Below are 6,841 nucleotides of genomic sequence, written 5' to 3' on the forward strand. Positions count from 1 at the left end.
AAATGAGTCTTTTTTGCTCCTGCTTGGTCAGTGCTTTCAATATCACTCCCATGGCGTCAAATAAGAGCAGTGGCCCTACATTAAAAACTACAACACTCTACGTGGACGTAGTAATGGTGGGAGTAGAGGAGGAAGTCAGGCAACGCAACATAATGAGTTACAAATCCACGTAGGAAGGACCTTGGGGGTCTCTTTGCAGGCTCGCAGACGCCACAACACATCACCTCAGATAACTTATTGTAAGCACGATTGTTTCCTAAATCTATCCCAAACTAAGACTCTTTTGAGGGTGGAACACGAAGGTGTGTCCTGCAGTCGGCCTCACTGTGCACTCACAGATGGACCTACTTGTAAAAGTACAGGACTTTCAGCCAGGAGACCACTGTTTGTGTCCCGTGGCGAGTAATATTGTAATATTGTGACCTATGTACGCAAGTTGAGTTATGTCACATACTTAACTTTCGTTGCATACGTGACATATTTAACTGCGTGACAAATGTACTTCTTTTAAGCCAAACCAAATTGTTTTCCTAAACCTAACCACGTACTTTCTTTTTGCCTGAACCTAACCAAGTTGTTTCCTGGAAACACTGAAGTTTATTTTGAAAAGCCAGCTTATGCATGTAACCGGAGTGTTGACACGAGCAAATCTGTCTCTAGGGGTACCTAGGGTGTCAAAAAAGTATAGGTTAAGTAATATGCAACTATTTTGCAGTTAAAGAAATTTTTGTGGGAACTTCCTCCCAAAGTCCAAAAAAAACAACATCCAGATTAGGTTCATTTGTAACTCTAATGGTGTTCAGGGTTGTCTGTCTCTCTGTGTGTGATTGACTGGAGCAAATGCTGTTTCTGAAATGTTTCCACAGTGATAAGCACAACATACTTATAATCTATAGCATAATTCCCAAAACATTACTTTGATCCACAAGGAAACTCTGTTTATTAATAGAGATAATATATATATATATAAGTCTGCTGTACTCTGTCAGCATCCAGTTGTAAAAAAAAAGATTATTGTTTTTTTTATTGTGGCTTGAGGCTGCAGGATGTTTACTGCTAACCAGCAGGAAGCCCACAAACACTGACACACCATGACATTTGTACAAAAGCACATACAGATATATGTATATATCAAATCCTTTTAACTTTAAACTTCCACAGATGTTTCCTGAGTGAAAGCGGTGGTATATCAGCGTAGGTGTTGTAGCTAATGAGTGCTCTGTGATATTTAATGCCTTCATTTTATGACTATGGATTGTTCATGACAGTTTTGTACGCTCTGTTTTTTAAGCATGCTGGCATCTTGACTCTGCTGGCAGTGTCATAGTTTGCAGTGGAGATAAGATGAGATATTCTTTTCATTAACTCTTGTTTTTGCATCTGGCTTTGTATATTGACACCAAACTGACCAGTGAAAGAGGAAGACATAACTTTTAGCTCACGTCCCAACGTCACCTGCAGTGTTGTATTTGTTTAAGGGAAGCACACACACCCACACACACCTTGCATAGTCATAAATCAATTGTATGCATCTAGCAAACAGCCCTCATTGCAATTTGGCTTTTATAATAGATGTTTATATGGACGTGTGATGAGGATGCTCTCAACAATGCAGACAGACTGTCAAAACTGATTTTTTTTTGTTTTTGTTTGAGAAGCGTGGGTTTCATATTTACTCAAACTTTGGACCCGTTGGAGAATATTTAACCACTTTTCCAGCTTTGTTTCATTCCGCTTTATTGATCTTGGACGGCAGAGTTTACTTCCTCATTGTATATCTCCTCATTTTGTTATTTATTTCATCTTTGCTTTTCACTTCTTAACTTATTTAATAAGGTCCCGACTTTTGGTCCATTCTGCTTGCATAAGTCAGTTTTTGGTGTTTTAAACTCGCAAAATATGAAAATAATTGCTTCCATCAATTTTACTTGAGTGTGTATGTGAATCATCAACACAATTGCATGCACACAAAAACAGCAACACTAACAGTATGTGTTAAAGTATGTGTTAAAGTAGTTATTATATCACATACTGATACGAGTATGTGCTGGCATGATGTGTGACATGTGAAGACTAGGTTGGATCAGCTGCATTGATACATTGATGCAGGGACAGCAGCAGTTCATGTTGGTCACAAATGAACACCTGTTTTCTAAAAAAAGAAAAAAACAGCAGTGTTGCTACTTATCCAGGAAACCGAAATGCATGAGTGAACACCAACAGAGACAGCGGGAACACACTGAGCTAGTTCTCTGGGCCAGCGAATGCTTAAAAACAGCAGGAACAGAAGTTATAGGATGTTAACATGGATCTCACAGTAAGTGGTCCCTGGCCACTCAGAAAAAGAAAGTAGGCTCGGTCACATGACAGGTTAGGAAGAATCCCCAATGAAAAGCAACCACCAAGCATTGATTACATACACCCCATTGCTATTAGCTATAAGCATTTTGCTTTTTGGCCTTATTAAAGGCAGCTAAAAAGATACTTTGACAGCACATATTTGTATTTTCTTCCCAAGCAAATTAAGTTTGTAATACAGGTTTGAGTTATAGTAGCATGCCAAAGGTTGACCTGTGTATGCAGGGGCGGACTGGCCATAGGGGATACCGGGGAAATCCCCGGTGGGCCGACGGGGGTTGGGCTGGTCCAATACCGGTCTACCACCTCTATCACTAACAGGCCCTCCCTCTGACATCGCCGGCCCCGACTATATATTCTATGCATCACAGAAAATGTTAAATTTACTCTAATACCTAAAGTCAAAAATCAATCACTGACTGATATTTATACTACTCCTTGCGATCTGTATTCACACTCTAATCTCTTCCGTCAGTCTAACTTGGTTTTAGGTGTTATTAAATGTCAATCACTCTAGCCCAGTGGGTCCACAACCTTTGTTGCGCCACGGACCGGCTTCATGTAAGACAATATTTTCACGGACTGGCATTCAAGGTGTGGCGGATAAACACGTCGAAATAAAATGATACGATCGGCATTATAACATGTGTCAAGAGCCACAGGCGGATGAAATTGCGAGAGAATCCGGTCATTTTTCAAAATAAAACTTTCAATAAAAAAATCAATAAAACGGAAATAATATAATATTTATTCTTTCTGTGCGGCCCGGTAACAAATGACCCAGATGCACCTGGGCCAGCAGAGTTAGTTTAGGTTCTGTTACTTAACTTATTGTTTTGTTATGCACCTTCAACACCCCTACACACACACACAATCACACATCCAGCATGCAACACTACTGATACCACTGATGTTCACACCCCATCGTATGTTCTGTTCTGTTCATTTCTACAATATATAGTTCATACTAATTCTACCCTCTGGTTCCAGTTTCTTCATTGTGTGGTCTTTCTCTGCTGACATACATTCCTTAAGGCTCTGTAGTTATAACCATGTGATACTAGCCCAGAGTTCAGCATATTCATCGAGCAAACTATACCTACCTTGGAGTGTTACAATAGCCAGTATCATTTTATTCCATGTGTCCATCCAGGCAAATTGGTGGATCCAAATTGTATTAAAAAAAACATATATGATGTCATTTCTTTGTAATCATCCAAAATAATGTTAAGTGTATGGGTATTTTTCAAAGTAGGCCACTGACTGGTCGATATGTATGCATTGAGTGGGCAACGCGCCGTGTATTGAGTGGGCCGGTCTGACAGTAACTCCCGGGCCACTTTTTTCCCCCAGTCCGCCCCTGTGTGTATGACATGAATTTTTCAACAGATCTGGCAACCAACGTTCACGAACGCCCTGACTTTTCCGAATGCTATATATAGCTGTTAGCTATATGTCGATACCTAATGTTCGCAAAGGAAAATATAAATACATTATGCAAATATAACCCCAGTTGTTTTATTCCATTCGCACTCATTTCCATTCACAACATTTCCAAACGAGGTGGAGGGGGGGGGGGGGGGAGCGTAAACCAATTCAAAACACCATCAGGGCTTGTAATGCGGCGTCTTTGTTCCCATGTAGCCCATCATAGTTAGTGACACAGCTAACATGCACTCAGTGACACAGCTAACATGCACTCAGTGACACAGCTAACATGCACTCAGTGACACAGCTAACATGCACTCAGTGACACAGCTAACATGCTGTTTAGCAAGTATAATGGTTTTATTAATCTTAGTTTAGTGTGTTAGCATGCTGATGTTAGCTAATCATTAGCGCTAAACACAGAGAACAGCTGGGGCTGATGGGAATGTTTGGCAGGTTTTTGAAAACCTTGGGACACCCTGTGATTTGATCTTTCCAAAGTTATTCGCTTGCAATTCATTCAGAGTGGGACATGAATGATTGTGTACCAAATTTCAGGGCAATCCGTCCAGTAGGCTAGTATTTCAAAATGTTGTGCCAATCCCTCCAGCAGATGTTAAGATATTTCACAGAATACCTTTAAACTAGTGACACTGAAAAGTAAGGAGTTCACCGTAGACAGATTTATATTGAGGGGAGATATTTCATTTTGGACCAACATTGCCATCCCTCGATTGAGAGCTAAGAACTTAAAGCGTTAGAAACTCCAATAGCTGTATAAAACATTACCCGTGTCTTCCACATAATCTTGCTTTTACTCCGAAGGAAATCAAGTTCATAAGTCATGTTTTCTTTTGAGTAATAGTATGCAAATAAAAGTGGTTCTTGTCCCCAAAGATATAGATGACAGATGGTTTGGTTAAAGAGTTAGGGGAGAAAAAAAAGGTTCAAGCACTCTCAACTCAATGGTAAACAAAACAATGGACACACCTGAAAACCAGAACTGGGGCTGAATACGTTGTTAACTTGTCTCAATAGAGGTTTATGAATCGACACATTGCTGAATCAAACAATGCGAGCAGTTGGGCAGTTTGTCACAGCTTCATTGGTTCAGTGCCTTTGTTATATTTTTAACTTGATAGTCAGCAAACAGCAGGAAACCATAAGGGTCTGAACAGATTAGGAGCCGACACACACACACACACACACACACACACACACACACACACACACACACACACACACACACACACACACACACACACACACACACACACACACACACACACACACACACGCACACACTCAGTGTCTGCTATGACCAACATACAAACTTCCTCCTTTAGCATTGGACTCCATAGTCTGGAGTGGTGAAGAAATGAAAGGAGCGGTTTTAATCCACTGCAGAATGCGATGCAACTACTTGACAAATCCGGTCGGCATATACCGCCACCTGAGACCTACACATCAAATTCAGTTAAACCAGCTTCATTTCTTAAACATGCAACTTACAAAATATTATTTTAATCTGAATATGACAATCCTGACAGAGCACACACGAAGTTCCATAAAAGACACCCTTGACATTCAAGAAAGAAACAACAAACAATGTTCAAATTTAAAGCAACTATCTGAAACGGATTGAATCGTTAAAAATCAGAGTTAAGCCAAAAATTCCCAGTCGAGTCACTCATCATTTACCGTTTCCTACAAATTAAACTGAATGACACATCTTTATAACTCTTCTATTGTGTGTGTGTGTTGATGATGAGATCACACAATGACCTGATGCACATCTCTCACTGCTGTTATTCACACATCACATGCATTTGCGCTTACCTCTCTTAGTGCGTGTCCCCGCTGAAGGAAACAAGTTCATCCACTGCCAACAAGTTTTTGTTTAGTCCTGAGAGTTCTTTTCTGTGTTTTTTATCATCAGATTGACATACAGGCTGCTGGACAGACGGGCTGACGGTATCTGGTTCGCCAAGTGGGTCAGCCGGTCGACACGGACTGTTACGTTCGTCCACCAGAATGAGGAACTTAGACAAACCGGCTGGGGATTTTTTTTCTTACTGAAACTTCCTGGTACAATTGTCTAATGATTATTTGCATAATCAGCAACACACACACATACGCACACGCACTGGGGCACAGCAGACAGATGGTCTTTCACGTCTTTACAAAAGGAAACACTATAATGTCGAAGGAGAGAAGAGTTTTACAATGTTATAAAAGACACAAACAAACAGAATCCCTTTGAGGAAATTAAAGATTTTATATATTATATTTTGGTCTATTTACATCAAATAATGAATATACAATCTGTTAATAAAGATCATATAAACGTAACATATGCTTAACAATTACCGTCATTTGAGTGTCATGTGTGTTAAGTTTGATAAATTCCCCCACAGTGCCACCTGTTGGCCACATTGCAGAAATACAACATGACAAGCGTCATCAGTTCTTTATTTAATTTTGACACACGGAGTAGAAAACATGGTTACAGACAGAGAAACACCAACACATTTAGCAGAATCATGCACCTGCTATATTTCTGCATGCTGAATTATGAACGGCTGAGTTTATACAGTGTTGTTGAAGCCGGCGGGAGTCACTTATACGCTCACATGGCATTTTACAACTGGAAAAACCTGAAAAAGAGAGTTATAATTTCCCTATTATCATCAGCATTGAGCTGCAGTATGACAGGAAGATTATACTTAGTAAAACGGGGGAGAAAGTAACAAAATACACAGTTTTCACAGAGCATGCGTGACTGTCTTTACAGACGGTGATTATAGGATGAATCCATTATTTAACAAAAGGAGCAGGAATGTAGTTCAGGCTCAATGTCACAGAGAGAAACCTTCACACAAACATGTTACACTTTACCGGAAGCTCTACTGAGTATTGCATATCTACATTTAAGGAAAAGTTTGACATTTTGGGAAACTTATTGGCCTTACTGCCGAAAGTGAGATGAGAACGACACCACCCTCACATCTGTGTGCTAAATATGTTTTAACATAGCTTAGCGGACTAGCTCATC

General features: G+C 40.0%; 1 protein-coding gene across 1 annotated transcript in view; it reads right to left on the minus strand.

The window, feature by feature from the left end:
• The window catches only part of lyn (LYN proto-oncogene, Src family tyrosine kinase), a 17,894-nt gene extending 12,234 nt beyond the window's left edge, over positions 1-5,660 (minus strand). Inside the window, exon 1 of the mRNA XM_079173257.1 lies at positions 5,626-5,660. The gene's annotated coding sequence lies outside the window, so the exon portion shown is untranslated. The remainder of the gene's footprint in view (positions 1-5,625) is intronic.
• Positions 5,661-6,841: the final 1,181 nt, after the last annotated feature.

The sequence above is a fragment of the Pholis gunnellus genome (genome assembly GCF_910591455.1).
Source record: "Pholis gunnellus genome assembly, chromosome: 14".
NCBI classification, from domain to species: Eukaryota; Metazoa; Chordata; class Actinopteri; order Perciformes; family Pholidae; genus Pholis; species Pholis gunnellus.